At 43.3% G+C, this 12,651-nt stretch overlaps 1 protein-coding gene across 1 annotated transcript in view; it reads right to left on the bottom strand.

The window, feature by feature from the left end:
• LOC136648356 (MARVEL domain-containing protein 3-like) overlaps positions 1-12,651 on the bottom strand; it is a 44,976-nt gene that overhangs the window by 999 nt on the left and 31,326 nt on the right. The window lies entirely within an intron of this gene.

The following is a 12,651-nucleotide window of genomic DNA, read 5'->3' as shown; positions in this document are numbered from 1 at the left end:
TTAAAAACATAGTAAAATATCATAAGATACATTTTTATTCTTTTTTACATTCTGGTCTTCACCACCTTTTTGTAAACACTGTCAGAGTAAGTGCACTGTAAACTACATACCAGTAAAATAGTGGTTCCCAACCTGGTATTCACTTACTCCCAGGGACACTCAACAGGACCTTTAAGGGTAATTGAATAAGAATGAAATAATGGCAGAAAAAGGCAGGCCGTGCTCTAAAATGCCTTGCAAGGACCAGCAAGGCAGGAAGGGAGGTAAGCTGTGGCTGTTGGCTTTGAAAGCCCCACCAATAGCTAGTTTTTGGTCATCAATTCATCTATGAACCAGTGATTGAAAACCATCACAGTAAAAAAGCTGAAACATAATATGAAAAGTGATCAATCACCCAAAACTTCTGAGCACACTTTTGGTGCCAAACAGTGCAAAGGCAGAGTCTTCTGTTCTTCAAACAGATGAAAAGAGAAAATATGTGATGAATACATGAAGTCTGGAGTTTCATATGCAGGAGATGAAGGCTTGTATTATTAATTACAAACATTTTGCTAATTGGAAGGGTACAATTTATGGAAATGGGCTGCCAAGGGATATATGCAAGTGAAAAAGGCTGGGAACCACTGCAGGAGAACCATGAATCAAAGACACCTTTAAGGTGTCTGGTGTGTTAAGCCAGAAGCTCTACATGCAACATACAACCCATAACACATAACTGACAGTGTCCAATTCAATTTACAGCAGAGAAATGAGATATTTGCAACCCTTTTTAGAAGTAGACCCACTGCTTTCCATGGGTGTTATTCTGAAGTAATGGTGCACTGAATTGTAGCCTGGGAAGGAGGGTCCCATCCTGGTGTTTCAAAAAAAAAACAGACCTGCTTTGCAAGCATTTGCCAAGCAGAACCAGAACCAGGCTGCAGCAGAAGGAAGGAGAATAAAAGGTTAACTTTGGCTGGAATGTCCTTGGAAAGTAACTATAGCAACTAAGGAGGTGCCTGCCTGAGCTGAGCAACAGCTCAGCTGAGAAAGGAAACTGTTCAGAGTTGAAAGGCTTTGCCCTCTGATTGACCAGGAGCTCAGGTGAAGCGAGAATTGGAGCTGGATTACTTGGCAAAAATTTCTTGTACTGTACTGAGTATCTATGTAGATTTCAGTCCATGTGAGCCCATGGAGCTGTGTCATATTCAGTCAGAAACTGCATTGTTTACACCTACTGGCTAGGGATTGTTGGTAGGGGGGGTTTCCTACCCTTCCCTACAGATGCCAGAGACTGAAGCTGGGACTTTCTGCCTGCAAAACATATGCTCGGCCACTAGGCCTTCCCCTGAAAATCACTCCAGTGATTAAAATAATATGGCACAATTATGCAAATAATCCTCACAGAGAAAAACCTTGTGCCATAGGAGGAGGAGAACCACCAGCAAAGGCAGAAATCACTTCTGCCATCTCCACCTGCTGTGCTTTTAAAGCCAAACTTTTTTTAATTAACCAAATGTGAGCCACCTTGAGGACATTTTAGGACAGGGGTGTAAGACATTAGGGCTAGAGGCTGTATATGGCATCTGGAAAATCTTTTTCCCACTGACAGGATTCAGTCTAGCGCCACTATCGGCTGTGATGTGATGTATTGGCAGAAGCAGCATTGCTGATGGGGCGGTGTTGGGAGAGTCCAATTATCATGTGGCCCATCCTTTCAGCGGCACTGCTTCTGCTGAACAGTCAGGAGGGAAAAAGGCCTCAGAAGGTAAAGAACCTTCTGAAAAAGGCCACAGAAGGTAAGGAAGAGGAACTGGCACCTTGGCAGAAGCAGCGCTGCTGAAAGGGTGATAATGGAGCTATTCCGTTTCTTGGAAATATGATCAAGATTTTGTGTATTTTCTGTCATTTGTAGTTAATGAGTTTCTTGGTGAGAGCAAACTACTTGTTTCTGGTCATTGCTGAATGGCATCACTTACCTGCTTAATGACATCACTTCCAGCCCTCATCAGGTGCCATGAATGCTAGTCAGCCCACTGTATGAAACGGGTTTGTCTTAGGAGGTGGAAATGCAACATGCAAATATGTTTCTGGGATTTGCAGAATAACCAGGTTTCAAACATCTCACTGCAGGTAGAACCTGGTACCTACTGCTTTAGACTGAGATAGGAGGATCAAATGAGTAAATATGGGACAGCACTGAAAAACACATGCAAGAGAACCTGTGAATATTATATATCTGGACTTTCAGAAGGTGTTTGACCGGTCCCTCACTAACAGCTTCTGAGAAAACTCCACAGTCAGGGAAATAGAGGGCAGGTACTCTCCTGGATTAGGAACCGGTTGAAGACCAGGAAGCAGAGACTGGGTGTCAACAGGCAGTTTTCACAATGGAGAGAGGTGAAAAGCGGTGTGCCCCAAGGATCTGTCCTGGGACCAGTGCTCTTCAACATAAATGACCTGGAGACAAGGTTGAGCAGTGAGGTGGCTAAGTTTGCAGAAGACACCAAACTTTTCCGAGTAGTGAAGACCAGAAGTGATTGTGAGGAGCTCCAGACGGATCTCTCCAGACTGGCAGAATGGGCAGCAAAATGGCAGATGGTTTCAATGTAAGTAAGTGTAAGGTCATGCACACTGGGGCAAAAAATCAAAACTTTACAGATAGGCTAATGGGTTCTGAGCTGTCTGTGACAGATCAGGAGAGAGATCTTGGGGGGGGGGGGTGGTTGACAGGTCAATGAAAGTGTTCGACCCAATGTGCAGCGGCAGTGATGAAGACCAATTCTGTGCTTGGGATAATTAGAAAAGGTATTGAGAACAAAACAGCTAATATAATGCCGATGTACAAATCGATGGTAAGGCCACACTTGGAGTATTGCTTCCAATTCTGGTTGCCACATATCAAAAAGGATATAGTGGAAATGGAAAAGGTGCAGAAGAGAGCAACCAAAATGATTACTGGGCTGGAACACCTTCCCTATAAGGAAAGGCTACAACGCTTGGGCCTCTTCAGCCTAGAAAAGAGGTGCCTGAGGGAGGACATGATTGAGACATACAAAATTATGCAGAGGCTGGATAGAGTGGATAGAGAGATGCTCTTTTCCCTCTCACATAACACCAGAACCAGGGGACATCCATTGAAGTTGAGTGTTGGGAGAATTAGGACAAAGAAAATATTTGAAAATATTTCTTTACTCAGCATGTAATTAGTCTGTGGAACTCCTTGTCACAGGAAGAAGTGATGGCATCTTGCCTAGATGCCTTAAACAGGGGATTGGACAAATTTCTGGAGGAAAAGTTGATTACGAGTTACAAGTCATGGTAGGTATGTGCAAGGTAGTGGTATGATGCCTCTGATTGCCAGATGCAGGGGAGGGCACCAGGATGCAGGTTGTGTCTGTCTAGTTGGTTACCTGAAGCATTTGGTGGGCCACTGAGATACAGAAAGCTGGACTAAATGGGCCTTTGCGCTGATCCAGCAGGGCTCTTCTTATGTTACACATTTTATGTAGACAGAAAACAAGATGTCAGAGACAAGTGTTCTAGCCAACCTTTTCCATGATGTGCTCATTTTATATAGACAATCATTGACTTTTTTATAGGGGAGCATGCAATCCTGCACCTGTAATATGTAGAGGAAGAGTTTTGCTGTTAATGAGATGTCCTTCCTGGATCTGCTTGATGCACAGGAGTGAATTGTCCTTGCATTGTCATAATTTAGAGCAATTTCTGAATACACTGGTTTAAGCAAAATCCATAACATCTAAAGAAGCTCTCCACTGCAGTAAAAGGATAAAGCAAATCTGGACAACCATGTTAATATTGTGGTGGTTGCAATCCACATAGAACACCTTGGCTATTTTGAAGCCCTCAACACGAAATGGTTTTTACTCCCCCAGCAGTAGCCAAATCGTCGAGATTGCCACCAACCCAACTAAGATGTTTCCTGTGCAAGTGAGTCTAAAAGAACGTGTCTGAATCATCTTGGAAGTTATTCAAGTTCAGCTATCATTAAAATTTGTAAATGGGTGCTTGATATGGAGGCTTCACCCCCTGCAAAAAAAAAGTTCATAAGAAATTGTCTTTGTATTAATTCTAGAGAGGACAGGAAATATGAAATTGGAAAGTTAAGGAAGACAAAATGTTAGGGGAGAAAAAATGCCATCAGGACTATAGCTCTGCACAAATATGCTGATGACTGTGCTTCTGCTTAAAACAACATTTCTTTGCAATGGCTATTTGAGAATGCTTTTTATCCTCTCAAAAGTCAGAAGACTAAAATAAATCCTGTGACTTGTGATGGAGTTATGTTGACAACTAGGTTGCATGAAGAATTTTCTGAAGTAATCCAAGCAAATCTTCCAAAAGTCTTTTTGGTGGAGTTAATTATCTCAGCCAGGAGCTGAATCAGTAACCGTTGGGAATCCAAATGAATCCCACATTTGATGGCCCAAATGCTGAGCCATCTTTGCCAAACAGCTACAAACAGGCCTCCACACAGTTGACCTACATTTCAGAAGATGCTTTGCTAGTGCCAAAAAAGAATGGAGGGCTTGGAGGGAAGCTGCTACAGTTAAGACACCTGTTTTATTTTACATTAGTTTTGTTTTATAAATTTGTACTCTGCCTCTTCATAAAGCTGTCTGAAGAAAGAGAAACAGTCTGATGGAAAGTCCCATGGCATGATATTCTTCTCCTGGACTAGGGCCCCAGCTCCTAGGCAGGAAGGGGTACTCAGAAGGCTAAATGGAGCACTGCTCCTTCGCTCCAGCAGGTACAGCTGGAAGCCTGTGCGTAACTCTATCAAGTATGACCTCTCTACACACAGCAAATCTCAAGTCATTTCCATGGTGCAAAAAGGGAGGGCAATCCACAGAACTCCCATTCCTTGGCCTGTCCTTGCTGTAGCCCTCTGGGCATGCAACGGGCAAAGCCAGAACAGGACTCTGCTCCTGTCTCATGGACAGTCTCCTGCCCTAGCTCAGAGACAGGCCCTGCATCCCTGTATCCTGATGGATTGTGGCCCTAGTATTGAGGGTTTTATATTTAAACATTTAAAGCAAGGAGTCTTCCCACACCTATATGGAGAAAATCTAAAACTGTCCAGACAATATTTTATAAGCAACGGAACATGGTTAGTAGCATCACCTTAGTTTTAAGGCATTAACTCTAGTGTCTATGATCATGAAATTTGACAGTCGGAAGAGCAAACACTGAAGCATTAGAAAACTCACATGAATGGGATTTCATGGGCCCGTGGAATCACTGAACATGTCTTTTTTTCCCATTGTCATTTTTGGACAGTTTAACAGATTAAGGGCGCAATCCTAAACCCCAGGTTAGGCCAGCACAAGTCACTTGCAATGAACCGGGGGTGTTGCAAACGTGCCAAGGAGTTGTGCTGGCCCCCTTTGCCGGATCCAGGCCCAGTGAGGTAAGTTGGCGTCAGCCGAGCTTGGCAGACGCAGGGACCTGGGTGTGTAGGAAGGAGGAGGCGTTTCAGGGATAGGGAGGGAGGGTGGCGGGTGTTCCCTGGGGTGGGAGACGGGGCCAAGGATCTGGTGGTTATGCTGGATCCTGACCCCATTCCCGGGTGGTGCAGAGTGGCCCCTGCCCAATCCATTCTGCTCGGATGCTGCTTATCAGGTGGTGCAGATCCAAGTAGACCCGTTGGGTCAGTGCAGCATGACATGGGGTAAGGGGAAAGTTTTCCCCTTGCCTTGGTTTGCATCACTTTTGGCCCCAAACTTGCACTGGATGCAGTGCAGGCCTACTGGCCTATCCACTCCAGTATAAGTTAGGATTTCTCTGTAATTAAAACAAAGCTGCACACCACTCCAACAGCAATCTCTAGCTTTTAAAGTTACCTCATTTTACAAACTACACTGGTAGAAGGAAAGAGTCTTTTTACAATAATGCATTAGAACAAAATATCCTCCATGAGTGCCAGCCAACTGCAGGGTGCAGCACATGCCCCATTGGCACAGCTATGCCAGTGTTGGAAATATGGTTAGGATTTAGGCCTCAGTTGCAGTAAAATGTAATAATTTAAAAATTAAAACAATCTATAATGGTCCTTAAACAAAAAGGCAACAGTCAAATTCATTAAATTTTTTTAAATTTAATGGTCTATTACTCTCTTTCTACACTGACCCATTCAAATGGGTTTTTAAATAAGGAAAAAAAATTGACTGAACTTTTGAATGGTAGAGGAAATGCAGATTGGTGGGCTTTCAGCCTTTGCAGCTTGCAAAAAGGGGAATGATCCAACAAAGTCGGCAGCGTGACTGCAATGAGAAAACTGCCAAGCCTGTTCCAATTTGTCATGTGAAAGCCAAGAACACCCAGGCTAGCCAGTTGTCCATGTTCAAGATTTTCAAGTAAGTGTTCTAAAAGTGTGTGAATAACTAGGGCAATCCTACAGCAATATCACTTACTCAACCTGCCCCCTGATGGCTAACGATGCAGAGTAGCAAACGTCCACCTACCATGAACACATTTGACCTCCCTTAAACCTGACAGCTTGATTTCTCAACTGGGGAAACTGCGCCTCCTGGAAGTTACTGCTGGAGTGCACCTGTTTTCTATGTAGAAAGCTTGCTAAACCAGTCTTTTATTTTATTGACACTGCCAAGTGACAAAAGGCAGTTAAAAGAGTTCCCATCTGGCTTCCTGACGTTTGCTAGATGCTGCTTGCTTTTATTCATGTGCTACAGAGAAGCACATGATTCTCTCCCTTAGTGCCAGTTCCTGGAAGCCCCCTGGTGGTCATGACCCTCCATCTCTCTCTGAATTGGGACCCTGAGGCAGTGCAACTATCAACAACTACTAAACTCGAATGCCTCCCAGGGCATTTAGGTGTTGGTTTTTATGAACGTATGTGTGTTTGTAAATCTAAGAGAATGGGATTCAGGTTAGACAGGTTTGCAAGATTGCCAGGATGCTGACATTATCGAGAAGCGTGGGTATACCAGAGCAGGCTGCAGCAGTCAATGGACTCTTTCAACTTCCCTAATTGCTTATAACTGCTGTAAATCTAGATTAAAACAAAGGTGTGTCTGGTCACATATGGGGGGGGGGAGTAAACTAGCTTTGCTTTTTCTATGCCACAGTTTCTCACAAGTACTGAAGGCAGCGAGACATCAAAACTCTTAGCTCTTGCTGTTCTTTCCTCTTTCACCTAAATGCTCTTGGCTTCCAAACATCTTCAGCCTCCACTACCTTTGTAGATGCTAAGCTACCAATTGTTGAAGGTCATAGTGCAGAGCGAAAAGGTCTGTGCAGCCCCTATTCTGCCATCCTGAGCCTTGGTTGAGAAGAGTGGGGTTTCAATGCCTCACCCAAGTCAACTCCCCATGAACTCTTCCCTGAGGATTCCTGAGTCTCTGGGGGCTGCTCTTCAGCTGGCTTCCCTGCTATTTCTTCTCATCTCAGCTAGGTCTCCCCCTTACTTCTCTGCACATGCCTGATCCCTAAATAGGGTAGTGCAAAATGCATACCACAGCCAGCATTGCTTGCCACCCAAACCAAAGACCAGCTCCCTAGTGCTTCTAGTGCTAGAAGTGGAAAAACAAATACAGCCAATGTTGCACTAGAGACTGAGCAACATAGAGCTAGTAAACATACACAACATACCCATTGCATTTCTCTGCTGTAAATGGGAGCCATCCTTACATCCAAATCTATTTATTGTAACAGCAATCATGACTTCTTAAATGTCTGCACCAAAATATATGTTAATGGGTTGATTTTAATGATGCTTAGTCAAGATTCACTTTTTAAAAAAATACAACCCAGTGTATCAATGATGGCCAAAATTCTGCCTTAGCTGTACACTTACATAAATGCTCCAGAACTGGGGTGCTCAAACCCCAGCCTGGGGGCCATCTGTGGCCCTTGGGGATCCTGACTCTGACCTATGGGGAGCCCCCAGTCTCCAAAAAGCATCTGGCCTGCCAGAGCCTGCGCTGGCCTGATGCGAGCTATGGGCCAAGTTTTCTCTCCTCGTGAAGCAGCAGCAGCAAAGGAAAGGTCAGCCTTGCTTTGCAAAAGGTCTTTTACAGACCTTGAGCTATTGCGAGACCTTCAGGTCTTTGCAGCTACCGCTTCAGGCTCTCTGGGGCTGCTCTCGTGCTCGCCACCCTTTACCTATGGAGAGGAGAAGAACGGTGAGTCTCGCTAGTCTCAAAGCACATCTCTGATTGTCCCGATTGGCATTATTTTAACCACCGCCATGTCCCATGTGTATCATTGCCTCTCAACAATATATTTCTACACAAGAGGCTTGGTCTGTACATTTGGTAAAAACACATCCCTGATTGTCCATATGCATCATTGCTTCAGTAAAATTCATTCATACATACAAGTTCCATATCTAATGTATTCATTTATGTAAATTCAAATTTTAAAAGAAATTTTTTTTCTGAGCCCTCGCTATAGTGTCAGAGAGATGATGTGGCCCTCCTGCCAAAAATGTGGGCACTCCTACTGTAGAGCAGCAGCGCTCAAACTAACAATGGGTGTGAATTTGGAATGCGGTCCCCATCCAGAACGAATCCGAGCATTCCACCCAGGTGTCACACAAAGCCCCCTTGATCAGGGGTCAGGGATGCTCTGGGCAGTTGCATCGTCTGCCTGGCATCCCAGAATGCCACACAACAGGACATCCAGGCAGACACGATTGCCCAGAGCGTCCCTGTCTCCTGACTGAGAGAGACTTCGCAGGGTGCCTGGGTGGAACAGAAAGGCGGGCGGATGGATCTGTGCGAAAGCCGCAGTTTGAGCAGCCCTGCTCTAGAGATAACAATTGACCCTTCCCCCAAGCAATTTGACTTTACAAAAATGCAGAACCTGATGGTGGCTTCCCTACAGACAAAGGAAACAAGCTGGGACATCATCTCTGCGTTAGTGTTATTTCAGGACTGAGAGAGTTCAATTAAGGCCTGAAACAGCTATAACAATAGTTCTAAAATTCATTTCTTTCCCACAGTGATGTTTATCAGCATCAGAACATTTTCTCGATTCAGAAGGAATCAACAATGATGCTGTGTGTCACAGTTGTATGTAGGAGAAATTTGGAGAATTCTAAAGGAAATCTCTAAAGCATCTTTGTGTCCGAGCTTATAGTCCTGAGGCTGGAAAAATCGCAGTAGATGGTCCTATAGGTTGTATTCTAACTATTGCAAAGATCTCCCCCACTCCCTCCTCCTGACTGCAGTAACCTGAGCCTTCCCTCAAGGCTGTTACTGAGGATCGGAGAACTTTTGGAGATGGAACCTGACGCAGAACAGAAGGTAGCAATAGGAAGGGACATGCACCTTCTATGAACAAACCTCCCCCTGCAGCCCCATATCTTGTCCTATGCTGTTCTCAAGGGCCGCTGAACTGTAGCAGCCTGGAGTAAGGCGAGATCACCACTTTCAGTAAGTTTCATGGAAACTTTCAGTAAGTTTCACGGAGCAACTTGATTCAAACCATTTACAGGGCAAGTGGGAGAGAGGTGAGGATGTGAGCATGCACGTCATTACAAGTATGAGGTGGATTGGACAGGGTAAATATTGTCAGAACCAGCCCACCATGAAACATGTTGTACAAAGCATTGTGATGTTCCTCCCCTGTGGTAGTGCAACTCACAAGGATTTTCAAGCGTGTTTGATACCTAACTCACTAGTTGCCAAAACTACTATTTACATCACATCAGCGTACATGATACTTTACAACATAAGCAAAAAGTCAGGTCCCTGCCCCAACACGCAATCTAATGTGTGCTTCTGGGCAAGAAAAGAGAAGGATGTTAACAACATGCATTTTAATGTGCTTTCGACTTTCTTGTAAATGAGGATGAACGCTAAGGAGCTAAACAAAGGCTTCATAGAAAAACATGGGTTTTGAGAGGGCATTTGAAGGATGAGAACATGCAAATCTATGTTTGTAACAATCTCTAACTAGCCAACAACTTGAAACTGATTTTGCCAACCATTGTAGATTATTGCTATTTATTGAATAGAATTAGTAACCTTACTGATAGCTCTTTAGTCTGATTCCCGCCCCTCTCTCTCTCACACACACACACGGACAGAGATACTTATCCAAAACATTATGAAATGGAAATTTGTCTTTTTTCATGTACGCATATACCCTGACCTGCTCTCCCCTTGGAAGAAGACTATTACCTTCTTTTGGAAAAAAAACAAAACACATTTATGACATGCCAGGTATGTAAATAGTTACCAGGTGCTAGAAGAAGCCAATAAAAGAAAGTTGTTGGTTTCTGTCCCAATGGGCAACACCTTTGTGCCCCAGGTGCTTTTAAATTGACATACTTCCAAAGGAAACTGAAATTACCCCAGACAGTTCTAAGTGACTCAAAAAGTTGCATGTGCAAGAATGAAGTTACTTCAGTTTAGGGTAACTGGTATACTGAAAAGTTTTAACTAGCATGCTGCCCTATAGCTATCTTCATATTACATACTTCCTCACTTCTCTGAGCAGTGAGAAGCTTCAGTCAGTTTACAGTTTTTTTGTAAGAGATTGTGCTGAAAGACTGTCTTAACAGTGCTGGTGTCAGGCTAATGGAGGCCCAGGGAGTCCAGAATTGTTTCTGTTAGGTTTAAATCTGGAGAAAATAGTAGTTAATGATAGAGCCTTATTATGGTATATGGTGACTGCAGCAAGGATGGTATATGCAAAGTACTGGAAACAAGATAAAGTCCCCGATATAGACGAATGGTTACAAAAGATGATGTATATAATGGAAATGGATAAGCTCTCGAGAAGTTTGAATGAGGAAATGTCAGATAAATTTTACTCGGAATGGCTAAATTTAAAGTTTATTTGGAGAAAAATTGGGAGGTTAGGGGTCTATTATGGTCATTTGAATGATAATAAGAGCTTTATAAAGAACAAGAGTTTAGCTTGGTAACAAATAAATTTGGTATAATTTAGCCTGGTATAAATAATTAAATTTGCAAATGGTAAAAGACGTTGTGGGAAGTCCGAGGTGGGGAGAGAGGTGGGGAGTGGAAATGGGATAAAGATGATGATTGAAATGAAAACTGTTGATTTGGATTTATTGAAGATATAATGTATTGTGATAATCTCAATAAAAATATATAAAAAAAAATGGAGGCCCAGGGACAAAGCTCTGCACTCAGTCCCACACCATGGCATTATATCCCCGTTGGATTGGGCAGTACCACTATCACCAGCACTATGGTGGTTGGCACAGTCAGGTGGGCCCTCTGATGACTGTGGGCTCCCAGCCTGACTGACGCCACCCTTGTGTCTTTGTAATAACTATTTGTTTGCAAATATACTAGCTGAGGGCAGAGGAAAGAGGAGGAGGCAAGCACCCAGCCAGCAGTGCTTAAATTTTTAAAGCAGTAGCAGGAGAGATTAATCTTTATGGGAACTATTCTTGTTTCTGTTTGGAGCACATTGAGGAGACGTCTGATGATGATGACTTCTTACACAGAGCAGTTTAACAGCACAATCCCATTCCAGTTTATTTAGGATGGCAGCTCGAGGCCCTGCAAATGTACAGGTATTTGCCATTTTAGTGGCCCTAATCTAGCTAAAGGTTGTCAGGTATAAATAGCATTGAAACCAATTGGACTTAGGCTGCAATCCTATGGGAATAAGCCCTGCTGAATATAGTGGGACTTACTTCTGAATAGACATGCATAGAATTGCACTGTTAGTCAAGGCTAACTAAATTTGCTCCACTGGTTTCATTAGAACTTAGTTCTATCTACAGTAAACATAACATAACATAGCATCCACATCTCATGATTTCTACTGTGGTGGGGCAAGAAAAGATATAAGGAGGTGGACAGTTAATCAAAACAAAAGGCGAACAGCATATATTAAAGATCTCATCTTCACTGGGAAATAGTGCCTAAGTTGCATATACAGATAGCGAGCATGTTTCTTGGTTCCAGAGTTTTAAAAAATTAAACCACCTTAAGCCATTTCTGCCCAACACTGCATATACACAACAGGGACCAAATGTGTACATCTGTGGGCTGGGCAAAAATGGGTTAAACTTTCACATTAATGAAAGATAGGGTATGAATCCAATAAATAAATATCTGGAACTTGGACCATGGATGCAAAGAAAGTCCTGTAGTAACACTATAAACAAGTTAGATTCAGCTGCATATATTTGTTGTCAGGTCTTTGATTTTTCTCAAAACCTTGAGTTTTTCTAAGGGCAGAAAACTGGGATACACAGTTGGTATGGCCCTGATCATAATGATCACGAAGTTCTCAACCTTCAGATGGTGAGACCTCTATTATAGTTTAAAATGTTGATTAGATTTCGTGGGGGGGGGAGCCGTTTTCAGACTCACATGAATTCATGCTGGTTAATTAATGCATGAGCACACCCCATGGGAGAGGGAAAAATCACTTTAGAGCTATTTCCTAATTTTATTTGCTGATGGAATTCAGTTTAGCCACTAGCTAATATTTGCAGACAGCAAGTGTTCTTGTTGAGGCAAACATATGACACTGGAGATGGAGAACAGCCACAGTTCAGTATGTGAGATCTGAAGCTAAAAACTTGCTTCCTTGACAACTACAGGGCAGGGGCCCTATTTGCAGATCCTGTATATGCAGATCACTTATCTGCGGATCAGGTCCTGCCCCCCACTGTGCACACCCCTTCTGGAG

The sequence above is a fragment of the Tiliqua scincoides genome, chromosome 4 (genome assembly GCF_035046505.1).
Source record: "Tiliqua scincoides isolate rTilSci1 chromosome 4, rTilSci1.hap2, whole genome shotgun sequence".
Lineage (NCBI taxonomy): Eukaryota > Metazoa > Chordata > Lepidosauria > Squamata > Scincidae > Tiliqua > Tiliqua scincoides.
The sequence above is the reverse complement of the archived record's forward strand: the minus strand, read 5'-3'. Positions and strand labels throughout refer to the sequence as shown.